Here is a 13,541-nt window from a genome sequence, read left to right as displayed (position 1 = left end):
CTTTATTGTGAGTCAATTCAGTGTCCTTTGCATCCAAGTGAAGCCATCAATTCCTTCCTTCTTAAACCATGTTATCTCTTACTTGTGAGTGGTAGGGTTCCAGCCCCTAATCAAGAGCTCCCAGGCATAGTTAGATGTCAGCATGTGCATGCAGCCCCCTGTCTTATTAAAGCTTTTACTAAGATGACCCTGGACCACCCTCCAAGGTCCCTGGAGCCTATACACTCTTTCCCCACAGCTGTGCCTGGATCTTCTCCCTTAATCCTAAAGTGTCATCTGTTCATTTATCCACTGTATCACTCACTTTTCTCATTGTTGTGACCAGAACATCTGACAGACTCTGTAAATTAGAAATAAGGGGTCATTTTGGCTCACAGTTAGAAGGTGCCACCCACCGTGGTGAGGAAAGATTAGTGCCAGGCATGTGAGACAGCTGGTCACGAGTGTCCTCAACCAGGAGGCAGAGAGACAAACTCTGGTACTCTGCTGGCTTCCTCCCCTCCCCCATCTAACACAGTCCAGGACCTCAGCCCATGGGGTGGTACCACTCACACTCAGGGTCCATCCACCCTCTACTGTTGAAAGTTTCTGGAGCCTCTTTCAATGGCAGTCAGAGGTGTGTCTCCTATGTGATTTCAAATCTTGTCAGTCTGACGATGAGCATTAACTATCATGTCCAGCAAATGTTTAAAGAGTGCAGATTCGATGGCAACAGAAACCAGGAGAGTGGACAAGGACATGACCGACTATGAGCCATTGAGGACCCTCAACTCCCCAGGGACCTCTATATACTCTATTCACACAGCTGTGCCAGGAACCTTGTTTTTCATTTCCTAAAACAAATGGGAAGTCGTGAAGAAGGTGTGAGCATTATGGCCAGATCTGGAAAAACCCTGTGGGCATTGTAGATAGGTAAAGAGGTGGACTTCTGCCTATAGGGTGGAAGGAAAGCATTCAGACTTGGCTGTAGGTGTGGTTTCTCTAGCAGGGAGAAACTGATACCAGCAGAAAGTTCAACTTGTACAGGGCTGAGAGGTCCAGTTTTCATGCCTTGTTATCTGGCTGGGTTGTCTTGTCATCTATACTAAGTTACGGTGCTGAGAAGGGAGGGAGGATGTCCACAGCTATACCTTCATGGAACAAGGATTCTCCCATCCTCAGCCCAAGGCACTGGCTTACACAGTAGTGTTAGATCCAAGAAAAGAGGAAGAGTCATGGACTCGGGAAGCTGGGAGACCCGCTAGTGTCACCCTGGGACAGGATTCAATCAAGACCACATGTTTGTTCCACCCTAGGTCTGGTGGCATCTTTGTGAACATTTCTTCTCAGGGCTCACTGCGGGCAAGGGATCAATGCTGGCTTGTGGGGTGCTTTGGTACCCTGTTCACCTTCTGGGAGCCTTGCATGCTACTTGTAGCAGGAATCTGTCCTCTGTCCCAGATCTTCCTCCTATTACAATTTGTCATAGGAAAATCTAGACTTTCCCTCCTCGGTCTCATTTGTGTGTGTGTGTGTGTGTGTGTGTGTGTGTGTGTGTGTGTGTGTGTGTATCAGTTCAGTGGGTTAAGAAGAACAGCTTCCCAAGAGGGAAAAAAGAAAGCTCTAGTTTTCCCTAGCCTGAGGAAGAAAGATTTAACTTTGATGTTGTGTAGACACCGAGGAAGCTTTCTTCTATAGAATAATTTGATGCAGGCAGACATATCACTTTACCAACATGATCAGAAACTAAAATACCCTAAACAAATAGGTTTGTAGTTCTTTCTTATTTCCTTTAAAAAACAAACATGGTCTAAACCAAGACAAAGTCAGAAAATATGTCATTCTTACCCATTCAGTAACTAAATTGGTTTGACTGTTATCTTAACCATCAAACTCTGTTCCCTCACGTCTGAAAGCCATGGCAAATATGACTGTATCAAATATCCTCTGCCTCACCTTGATTTCTATATCCTGACAGTTTGTAGTTATATATATCCTTGCCAGAAAAAAATCAGAGTAAAACAAAACAAAAACTAGACACAGTGTTTAAAGTAAAATAGTAGTCTCCAAAACCCAGCCTACCTCCTCCAGGAAGCCTTCTAGTGATCAAGATGATGGGACACTGATGGCCTATTGTGTTCCAAGTTCATATAGTTATCAATAAATAATAACAACAACAACAATAGTAATTATGGCAACGAGGAGTTCAGAAGTTTAGATTTAAGTTTCAGGCTCTCTCGCTTGCAGAATTCCCACTCAAGGACCTGGAAGGAGCTTCAGCAGCATCTATACAAGGTCTCATGTTTTGTGAACTTTGCCAAAGAAAAGTATTTTCACTAAAGTCTGAGGTCTGCTGCCCCTTTTCATGCCAACTCTCCCCTTGTCAGAGTTCACTTCTATCATGTGGCTTTGTCGTGACCATGAATAGATCCACTGTGCTCCCTAGCAGAACCTGGGAGTAGATACATTGGTGTGAGTGCAGTGGGCACACTTGCAGCATCTAGGGAAATTCCTACTGTCCTCTGGGCCAGGTCATCCAGTGTACAGAAACAAGGACATCAACAAGTGATTGGTGGGTACTGCTCTCTCAGAGTGAATTGAAGATTAATCACATCATGAGAAACCCCCAAGTATTCTAAGCTCTCTTAGCTCACATGGAAAAGAGAGTCCTTAGAGGATTTTCCATATTTGACCACAGTCCTAAGAATGGATACCTCGCTATAAATATCAAGTCACAATGCTGAAGGAAATTTTTTTCTGAACTCTATCAAGAGTAGGAAAGTGAATTTGGCCAGCTAGGCTAAAGTGGCTGGGCTGTCTTTGTATTTTTCATTTTTCTGATGATTAATAGAAAAAAAACTTAAAAGTTGTTGTCCTGTGAAGGCATGGTTGAAAGCACAAAAACAGAGGAAAACACATTATAAAAGTGTGTCAGCAGGTCATTATCAAAAGTTTTACCCTCAAGGTTGTATGAAGTTTTCGGCATTTGTCAGCTTTCAAAAGCGGCACTAGCCTCTCTTTTCTGTTTCTGAGTGAATAAGAGCTTCATTCTTAAGTGGCACCCACAATGAAGACCAGTTCCCCTGGTCTTCATTCATATCAGACTCTACACAACTGGACGTAGCCCTGAAGAAAACTCAGGGAAGGTAGAGGCTGTGGGTTTTCCCTCTCATTAGTCAGTCAGTCAGTCAGTCAGTCAGTCAGTCAGTCAGTCAGTCAGTCAGTCAGTCAGTCAGTCAGTCAGTCATGTGGAAGGACCTAAAAGGTCCTCTCTGGTCCTTAAACGTGTTATGCATCAATGTGAGAGAGTGGGTCTCCCTTATCCTTAAATATCCATTCCTGTTTTAGCAAAGCAACTTTCAGCTTCAGTCGTTCTGGCACACATTGAGGGACTGGTGGGGAATTGTATGCTGTCTAACTCAGTCCCAGGAGTTGCTTGCTTTCTGGGGTCCAGTTAGGTTGCTGGTTCAAACTGCCCCATACCTGCAAGGAGAAAGGTAAATCTTTTTTTTCCTGAATAGTGTTTGGATTTCAGTGGGATAAAAACATTCCCCTTTGTGGGTTATTAACCTTAGATTTCTTGGGAAGGAAGACAGAACATCCTGTTGTGGTGGTTTGAATGAAAATGGCTCTCATAGTCTCATAGGGAGGGGGCACTGCTATGATAAGATGTGGCCTTGGAGGAGTCAGTGTGGCCTTGTTAGAGGAAGTGTGTCACTGGGGGTGGGCTTTGAGGTTTCAAGTGCTTATAGTTTCTCTCTGCCTGCTGCCTGTGGATCCAGATGTAGAACTCTCAGCTACCTCTCCAGGACCCTGTCTGTCTGCATGCCACCATGTTTTCCACCATGACTATAATAGACTAAAACTATGAACTATAAACAAGCCTCAATTACATAGCATCTCCTCACAGCAAGAGAAACCCTAATTAAAACAGAACTTGGTACCAGGGACTCTCGGAGGGGTGTGGGGGTGTGGGGGTGTGGAGCGGGTCGGGAATTGCTGTGACAGGCTTGATCTTTTTGTTAGGAGGAATGTGGTCTTTGGGACTTTGGATTAGGAAAGCAGTTGAAGGCTTTTAGTGGGGATTAGTGGACCATACAAGTAGGAGCATGGAAGACAGTGGTGCTGAGGGTGATTTGAACTGTGGGGGCCTGGATCAAGAGGTTTCAGAGGAGAAAATTATTATATGGTCTAGAGACTGTTCTTGTGATATTTTGGGGAAGAATGTGGCTACTTTCTTCCCTTCTCAATAAACAACAAACAAACAAACAAATAAATAAAGTTCTACTTGAGACTAAATTTAAAGGTTTTGGGTTAAGAACTTGGCCCTTTGCCAGAAGATATTTTCAGACATTTACTGCCTGAACTGTATCTACTGTGTTACTTGGTCATTACTGGCCATGCTTATGTAACTTTATAATGAAAAGGAGCAAGACAGCAAGCTGCACTCCTCCCTCCCTGCCCTCTGCATCAGCTCCTGCCTCCAGCTTCCTGCTCTGTTTGAGTTCCTGCCCTGGCTTCCTTCAGAGAAGGACTACAAAGTGAAAGTGTAAGCTCTTTCCTCCCTAACTTGCTTTTGGTCATGGTGTTTCACCCTAGCAATAGAAACCCTAACTAAGACACTTGGGGATTCATCTTCTAATGTAGATAGGGCTGACCTTACCAAACAGGAGTTCTTCCACAGATAGCACGGATTGAAAGGAAAGCAGATATTGTCATTTATCTGAAAAGGTTCCCTTCCATTGGTGGTAACTAAAAAAATCTTTTTATACTGTCTTAAAATACAAATGCCTTCAAGACCTATCAGATGGAAGAGTTCTCTCTATGTCTGACAAGGTGTCTCCAGCTGAATGAGTTTCCTCACCCCACTCCAGAGAAAGGATGAAGTCCACAGAAATCTTAGCTTTCCCCTTACGTAGCTCTCTAGCTAGTTTAGCAGTAGCAGATGGTCAAGGATGAGGAGAAAAAAATAGGAACTGAGCATTTTACTCTTTCCCTGCCATCATCTATGAAAGTCTAACTCACTAGACTCACAGTCTAGCCCTCCAGCAGATGGGATAGGAGGTGAGGTTTCCCCTCAGGCTCGTCTCCCCCAAACCCCAAATCTATGCTACCAGTAACCCAATGGTCCTTTTCATATCTTTATGACTGGCTTCATCAGGATGGATTGTTTAGAAATGTAACTACACATAAATGCCTAGAACCCTCCCCCCTCAGATGGGTAGCTTTCAGACTCCAGTCTCTTCCAACTGACGTTTAATTGAGCTTGTTTATGTGAAAGGCATATGATGTAGAAGTGCTATGTAGAAATAGTCTTCTTTAGAAAAATAGCATAGGTTGACTAGTGGCATGCACAATTACCTTGCTAATACTTTTTGTTTAATAGAAAATTATCCAGTTTCTCATCCATGAAAGAGGTGTGGTAAAACCCTGCAAGTCAACCAATTGTTGGCTTGTCTTTGAGTCCATTTCTGAATTTCTCTGTTCTCTTGGGAGAGCTCACTTCCCAGGACCTCTGGTCATCTGACCCCTTATACATGGTTAGCCAATAGGAAGCCTTGACATAAGATAGGCAGGCAACAGAGAGGGAAGGTCAGGTCTGTGCACACACCACCCTGAGCATGCCCGATCTTACAAGCTAAGTGGGGTTGGACCTGGTCAGGACTTGAATAGGCGAAAGAGAGAAGGTAGGCATCCCTTCTTGTTCATGTGGTGAGCTGGCTGTAATTTCTACCAATGTCTATCAAATAGCCTGTATCCACAGTCTCAGCGTCTATGTGCAGTCTTCACGGTAGTTGGGTCTAATGTTGGTTGGTTCCAGGTTTTGAGCATTACAGACTTTGTCTTCATGCACTGGCTCCCTAGCCTCAGGGTTGATGGCATTTCCCAAGTTTTCTCCTCTCTGAGCTGCCTCACGGCTTCAGGGCTCTCAGAATTTCTGCCACAACTGTATCCTTTTATTCAATTCTGTATATTGGAAAAATTTGAAGATGTTTCCATTTTCCTGGAGGTAACCGGTGTGGTTCTTAAAGATATCAAATCCCTAAGGAGGACTGAGTTAAGGTATGTGTTTAATATTGTTCCGGAACACAGCAAGTGTCCAGCAGATAGCGACTGTCAGCACTGACCTTTCTCTTCAATGATGTATTGTGCATGGATAATTTTTTTTCTTTTAATCTTAGTGGTTAAAATATGACATTACTTAGAGAAATCCGCAATGGTCACATCTGCTGGGAAGGACTACTGAGCATCTCTAGCTCATATGCACTCTCCAGTTTCCATAGAAACCAAGCAGAGAAAATTTGTTAAAAGAAGCCTAGAAAATAGGTAGATTCAGGTCTGTGTGATTATTTCTCCAACTCTTTAGCACAGAAGCAGACTGCTATTCTAAGTATTGTATTGTTTACTTAATATCTTTTTTTTTCTTATATGATCCAACAGACCCGGGCTCTTTTCTATGAGGAAGACGACATAAGATATAGGATTTCTTTGCCACAGCACAGTCCTCACCACAGCCCCAACACCAGTGATCCCGGGGCCAGTATCATTGTGCTTCTCTGTCACATTGCTGGATAAACCTACCCCATTATGCTGTGGCTGTTCAAATGTTGTTTATTGCTTTCAGTTAAGAAACAAAAGCAAAGAAATAGCTAGAGATATTATGTTAAGCAGAATTCCTGAAAGCAGGGGGACCAATTGAAATCTCAATTACCATCCTGGCAGCGAGGGCTGAGCTGGAATGGAAAATATTACATTTCTCTGTGTTGGAGTGGGGAAGCAGGAAGAATTCTTGGGTCATTTGATTACAAACCAAATCCTCAAAATCCCTCTTCAGCCATCAGAGCCGGTGGCAGTAACAGGGGAGACAGCTCTGAGTCAGATCTGGCAGAATCGGAATCAATAACCAGGCAATCTTGCTTCAATTTTCAAGCAATTTTAAATCTTTCTTTTTAAAAACGCCTTGAGGAAGAAGGCGCCGAGGAGATGGGAGGGACATGCAGGCACCTAGAATTCCAAAGTGAACTTCAATTTTTTCTGACAAAAGACTCCCATGTGTTCTTAGAGGTATTATTAGGACACTGGCAAGGCTGTGCTGCCCTGGGCACCATCAGAAGAATCCCATGCCTCCATAACAGTCTTCCTCGAGCAGTTTCTATGGCTAAGTGCATGCTTAGCTTAGCTTAGCTGGTTGGGCAGTTTCTATGGCTAAGTGCGTGCTTAGCTTAGCTGGTTAGTGCAAAGAGAAAGGAGAACAAACACAATAGCAGTGGAAGGCAGAATGCAAGAGCAGACAGAGTTGTAGGCTCGAGGCCGGAGGCGCTGGGGCAATCTTGCTGCTTCCACTTTTAAAGCCATGTGACCCTGAACAAATCATTTCATTCATTTGTTTGCTTTTCACGAGTGACTTGGGACAGGGTGTGCATGGCTCAGCACAAATATTGGCAGAAATCAGGAAGCCTTGCTTGGCGACCACACGGTGCCCACACAAACCTCAGAACATTGGTAAGATAGCACTACTGTCCCAATGACATTGTGTAAACAGCCCATGGAACCCTGTCCTTGTGTCTGAGAGGGAGCTGGGCTTTTTGTTTGTTTTGTTTTGTTTTTTAATGGTAGTGAAGAGAACTTTTAAGTCAGAACCATTAAATTTATACCTCTTGGGTGGCTTGCCTGCCACCCCCACTATGCTGAGTCTCTGTTGGCCATCTTTAATTGTTTTAGGGTGATTTTCTTCTGTCTATGGTTTCTGAAGTGACAGGCAAGAATGCTGAACATAGTTGACATCTTTGAAGGCATCCGGCAGCTTCTCTGTGCCCCTGTTTCCTAAGAGGAGCCTGAGAGCCAAATGTTTCCTCACCGAACTTTTCCTTTTTAAAGAAAGACAGTCGTCTTTGCTTTATGATTGAGTCAAAAATATAGAACTTCACATGGAGTCCAGGAGTGAAGACTCCGTCAGGCTGCTGGCCTTGGTTGCCATAGCATCCAGACAGGCATTTAACCCACTCCAAGAAGAGGCATCCCAAAGGGGCTGAGGTGGATCTCAGATGAGCTATCATTTATGTTCTTCCGTGGTGGTGAAGATCTCTACAGTTGCCAGTGAGCTAATCTTCCCAACAGGCCTGGGCAGGCAGATCAATACTATTATCCCCTTTAGTGCACGGTATTATTACCCACTTTCAGGCTCATTATCTACCATCCAATTAGTCCATCTTTAAAGTCACATCAGTGTCTTATTGTAGCAATATCCCACTTTGTGGTTGTGACTTTGTGTTATCCACGAGACACTAAAACTGCTCTCACAAGAACGGATGAGGCCAGAACTCAGGCAGGTGATGCGAGAAATACCGGGAGGCTGAACATCGTCAGAATTTAAGGAGTCCATGCAAGGTGCCCCAGGCAACAAGCCATGGAACTGGACCACCTGCCTACTCACCCAGTGACCTTGCAACATCTCTTCTTCCTGAGATTCTGTTAGAGACTCTGCAGAATGGGAAGCCACCTTAACTTTCTTGTTCTCTTTTCTCTTTTACAGAATTGGTGGGGTGAAGTGAGAAGTGAAAAAGGTGTCCATAAAAGCAACAAAACAGGAGCAGCATCACTCAGGTCAGAGTACAAACAAACAGACTTGAGCATCTGTTTAGATGGCCAGTTTCAAAGAGATTAAAGTTGAGCTGGGTGTGGTGGGGCGGGCCTGTAAGCCCACCCATTGGGAGGCAGAGGTGAAGACGTCTCTGCGAGTTCAAGGCCCAGCCTGATCTATATATTGAGTTCCAGGACAGCCAGGGTTACATAGAGCAGTCGACCTGTCTCAGAAGACAAAGCAAAAGAAGATGAAAATCTGATCATGAAGAAATGAAGATTTGCTTGAAGTCTTTTAGTGAGACAAATGGCAAAGCCTGTGGGGCCGAACCTAAGGCCATGGGAGCAGCGGAGCAGCTCATCTCAGGTTTTCTTTAGGGTTTCCTAGGGAATCTCATGGGTGTTTGACTATCCCTGAGTCTAGAGCCCCCTGTCCTTACCCTTCCAAGACTGAGAATGTTCTTGACAATCATGGGTAGCATTCTCAAAAATGATTCACCTAAGGTGGAGCAGAAGATTCTTTGTCAACTTCTGGGTGAGTGTGAGGCAGGCACAAACTGAGCTGTGTCACCATCCTTTGGAATGCTGGAATTTTAAAATTTTTATTTATTTATTTATTTATTTATTTATTTATTTATTTATTTATTTCTCAGACATGGTCTCCCTATGTGGCTCTGGCTGGCTTGGAACTTTATATGTAGACTAAGCTGGCCTGAAATTCATAGAGGTTTACATCCCTCTATCGCCCAAGTTCTGGCATTAAAGGTGCCACCACACCTGGTCATGGATGTTGGAGTCCTTAATGTTCACCAAGTTTAATTTCTATTTAAGACCTTTCTAGGAGTTTCTCCTTTCTAGAAAGACACTGAGATCTACGAAGACATTGTTATTATAGAATTGGGGGTGGAGGATGGAGGAGGCTCTCTGTCAACAACAGCCTACTTCCTCAGGTTGCCAATCTCTGCTATTAGATAACCCCTGTGGTGAGGTAGGAGGGAGATACAGAAGAATCCCTGAAAGCTCCTGGGCCAGCTAGCTTGGCATGTGTAGCAGCAGAAAACAAGAGGCCCCAACTCAAACAAGATAGAAGAGAAGGACCAACAACTGAGATGGCCTGTGACCTCCACATGCACACCATGGTACAGGCATGCTCACTCATCAACACACATGCACATACATGCACACATGCAAACACACACACATGTACATATCAACATATACATAGACATCAATACACACCAACATATATACACACATATACACATACACATATATTCATACACATGCACATATGCAAATCAATACACATGCATATAAATACACATACACAAGAAAACAAAAAAATGAATATTTAGGATTTACCTTCATTACCAGTTTGAGCATTGTGTGTAATCATTGATATGGCCCATATTTATTTTGAAAGTTCCCTATGTATATAGCTTGATGTAGTCTTGACCATTTGAAAGTACTCCCTTGACCCTTCTATCATTCTCAAGTGGAGGTTTTTATATCCAATACCTATTGTGTATGGTGAAGCTTGGGCCAGTGAAAGCCTGGCCTGCCCTAGGAAGAACAAACAAACAAACTCCCTGTGAGTGTCAGCTGTCCAGGGAACACTGATTCGCTGAATAAAGATGCTGTTTGTCTTGGAAATGTTCCTGAAGGTGGAATCCATTTGGGACATCAGTCTCTGGGCCTTTTGCTACTCCTCTTTAATTCTATCCTGAAAGTGAACTTCCAGGGTCTCTGTTAGAGTCCATGGACTCTAGTCTTAAAGGTCTTCAGAGTCTTTCTGGATAAAGGTGGCTGGAAGGTTAAAGATACTAAGGTCAAATGGCATGGTAGGAGTACTATGGGATGTAATCCTGGCAATGATGGGAATCACAGGCAATGATGGGAACCACAATGCGGTTGGAGGGAAGAAGTGAGTTAGGCTGATAATTCCAAATGTCAAGTAACAGCATGGGATCAGAGAGCTCACACAAGCTGTGCTTCTGGAAACACTTTGGGCTCCCAGCGATTAGCCGGGATACAAGTAGATGGCCTGAGCCTGGTGTGTGGCGCTGGCCATGGCTGGGTGGGAATCAGGTCACTGACAGATGAGTTCTCTTCCTCTCGCAGAGGAACTATTTAACAAGACAGAACCTCATGATGTTGCTCAGGCTAGCTTAACCTTCTGGACTGAAGTGGTCCTCCTGAGCTTTGGCCCCAAGTTCTGAGACATGTGTAAACGAGTCTAAGGAGAGAAATATTTTATTCTTTTCAGATGCTCAGAACCAAAAAATGTAAGATTGCAATCAGATTGGAAATGGTTACAGAAATGTTTAACAGCCCCTCAACTCTATGCTATAATCAGGTATGTTTAGGTAACTTATTTATCTTTGCATGCTATGGACTGGATTTAGGATGCTAAGCAAACACTCCATCACTAAGATGATCTCGTGATCTCAGCCTGTATTTATTTATTTACTTATTTATTTTTTAACATTTTAAAGTGGCTAGATAAAATAGTAGGTGTGGTATTATAGCTCGGCTGATAGAATGCACACCTAATGTGTATATAAAGTCATCCCTGGCTGTGCAGAAAACCTATACTGGACTGCATGAGACCCTTTATAAAAATGAGAAGAAATCAATGCTGCAACAATTGTTCTAATTTTAAAAAATGGTTTAAAGTGACATCTTAAGACACATAATACCTGAAGATGTTTGAACATTCTGTTGGTAAAAATGTCACAGGTCCAGTGGCTTGTTGCCTTCATTCATAGTCAAAGAAAATACTAATCTTTAGTTACAACAGAGGTCGTCAGACTCTTTCTGTAAAGGTCCTGATCATAATCAGTTGAGCCATATGGTCCCTGCCAGGAAATATTCAACTCTTCCGATGCATGTGAAAGCAGCCACAGATAATATGTAAATGGATGGGCATAGTTGTATTTTAATGGCTTGACTCAAAGTTTTACCATGGACAGGCAAATTTGAATTGCATAGAATTTCACATGTCCTGAAATAATATTTCTCTTTGGATTGTGTTTTCCATCCATTTGGAAATGGAAAAAAATTTATATTCATGGCTCACAGGCTAAGAAAAAAAATAGGCGCAGAAGAGCCGTATTTGGTTTGTGGGCCATAGTGTGCTGACCAGTGTGAGTCAGAGTGAGTCAGAATAATGGTGCAATCTTCGGATAGCATCTAGGTTTGTAGACGTTTTTGAGAGATGCTTATCTCAAAGGAAATGGAGAGCCCTGGTAGAACCCTGAGAGTGAAGCTTAGGGCTAGTCCAGAGTTAGCAGGGCTGGAGGAAGGCCCAGAGCTCCCAAGAGAGCTGGACACATAGATCCTAGCTCCCACTGCATTTATTTCTATAGCCCAAACCATGGCTCACTTTAGCAACTGCCATTTCTCTAATGACCTGCATTCGGTTTGGCACATAGAAGGTATTCAAATACCATCCGTCAAGTGAACGGCTGAAAGCTATCCAAGGCTCGTAAGTAGAATGGGCAAGAGATGAAGCTTCAGGAGATGGAGAAAAGGCTGGGGAAGGTTACTGTTGCTGAGCAACACTTCTCCTTGAGTGGGGTGATGCCCTGCCAATCAGAGTCCACAATCCTAAGTTCCAGTTGGATGCGCCGAAAGCCGGTCATAAAGACGAGAGTGTGTTTGCAGTAAGCTCCTTACTTCCCCCAGACGCACCAAGTGTTATAAAGCCTAGTCTCCTGATTTCAATCAGATCACATGACTGAACTGTGTCCAGTACAAGGCTGAAGGACGTAATATACAATGTTTGTATTGCTTAAAGCCTTGCCTCTAAGCAAGTCTCAGAAATTTCCATTTGCTTTCACTTTCCTCCACCATCCTCGTAGACCAGGTTCAAGACATTAGAGCCACGTGATGCAAGGGGCAGGAACCCCAGAACGGCCTTCTGGAGACTGAGAAGTCACCCAGACTGTGAGAACGTTTTGTTTGTTTGTTTTGTTTTGTTTTGTTTTTAAGTTGTTAAGTTCCTTTCTGTTGCAGTAACACACCTCAGTCTACCTGAGAGTACACTTTGTTCCCAAGGTTAGAAGGAATTCACATTTCATAAAAGAGTCATTCTTTGGGTTCTCTAGACACAGGCCCTGAGGCACGAACCTAAGTACGAGTGTCTGTATGGGAGGCATAGGAAATACCTTCAGGAGGGTAAGTGGAGAGAGTAAGATGGGAATGGGAAGGAGCTAGAAAGGCTGTTTATGGGGCCAGATACTTTCCGTGCACAACTGGAGCTTAATCCTGTGGGGAAACTGAACCAGAGTAGAAAGCAGACCTCTAAAGTCTCCCGAGGGGAGGGGGCCAGTGTATGAATACGTCACTGTCTGCTGATCTGTGATCGCAGGCTTATTGGAAACCAGGGGCTTAATATCCCAGCCCAAGAGGTTGACGATACCTAGGCTAAGGCAGATGGGGGAAGAGGCACACAAGGGCAGTTGGAACTGGGCTGGACCGTGTTGAAGTTATGATGCCTCCCAGAACAGGGTGGGGACCAGCAGCATCTTTATAAACTATTAAAAAAAAACATAACAGAACCAGGAGTGGATTTCTGCAGCTGATTTCACTTGGTTAAGCCCTTTGCTTCTGATAGCATCAGGATGCTTACATTTATGGCAAGGACACTGAAGGGTTTCAGAGCACTTGCTGTCCTGCAGGTTTTTTCTCTTTGGACCTCTCGATTGTTCATGTGCCCCAGTTTCCCCACCTGTAAAATTGGAGGGGTTTGCATGATGGCCTACCTCCGGGTCATCTTTCAACTCTAGAATTTTTACTCTAACATCTTCCAGCTTGAACACTGGCCCGTGGGCCTGTTGGTGAGTGCTTTCTTGGTTACTGGGATGGGGAGGAAGCATCGCGCCGGAGCAGAGAGTGGGGGCCTCACTAATTCCTAAGAGGAATTTTCTGAGGAAGGTCAGAGAGCTAGCTGGAGCATTAGCTGAATTTTTTTTTTTTTT

General features: G+C 43.8%; 1 long non-coding RNA gene across 1 annotated transcript; it reads left to right on the top strand.

Annotated features, from left to right (window-relative positions):
• The first annotated feature begins 8,510 nt into the window (after positions 1 to 8,510).
• Positions 8,511 to 12,500, top strand: LOC115031773. Its single transcript, XR_003837437.1, has 3 exons — positions 8,511 to 8,583; positions 10,826 to 10,915; positions 12,423 to 12,500. It is a non-coding gene; the product is annotated as an uncharacterized LOC115031773 (long non-coding RNA).
• Positions 12,501 to 13,541: the final 1,041 nt, after the last annotated feature.

Source organism: Mus caroli, chromosome 8, assembly GCF_900094665.2.
Source record: "Mus caroli chromosome 8, CAROLI_EIJ_v1.1, whole genome shotgun sequence".
Taxonomy (NCBI): domain Eukaryota; kingdom Metazoa; phylum Chordata; class Mammalia; order Rodentia; family Muridae; genus Mus; species Mus caroli.
Note: the sequence above shows the minus strand (reverse complement) of the source record. Positions and strands in the feature narration are given on the sequence as shown.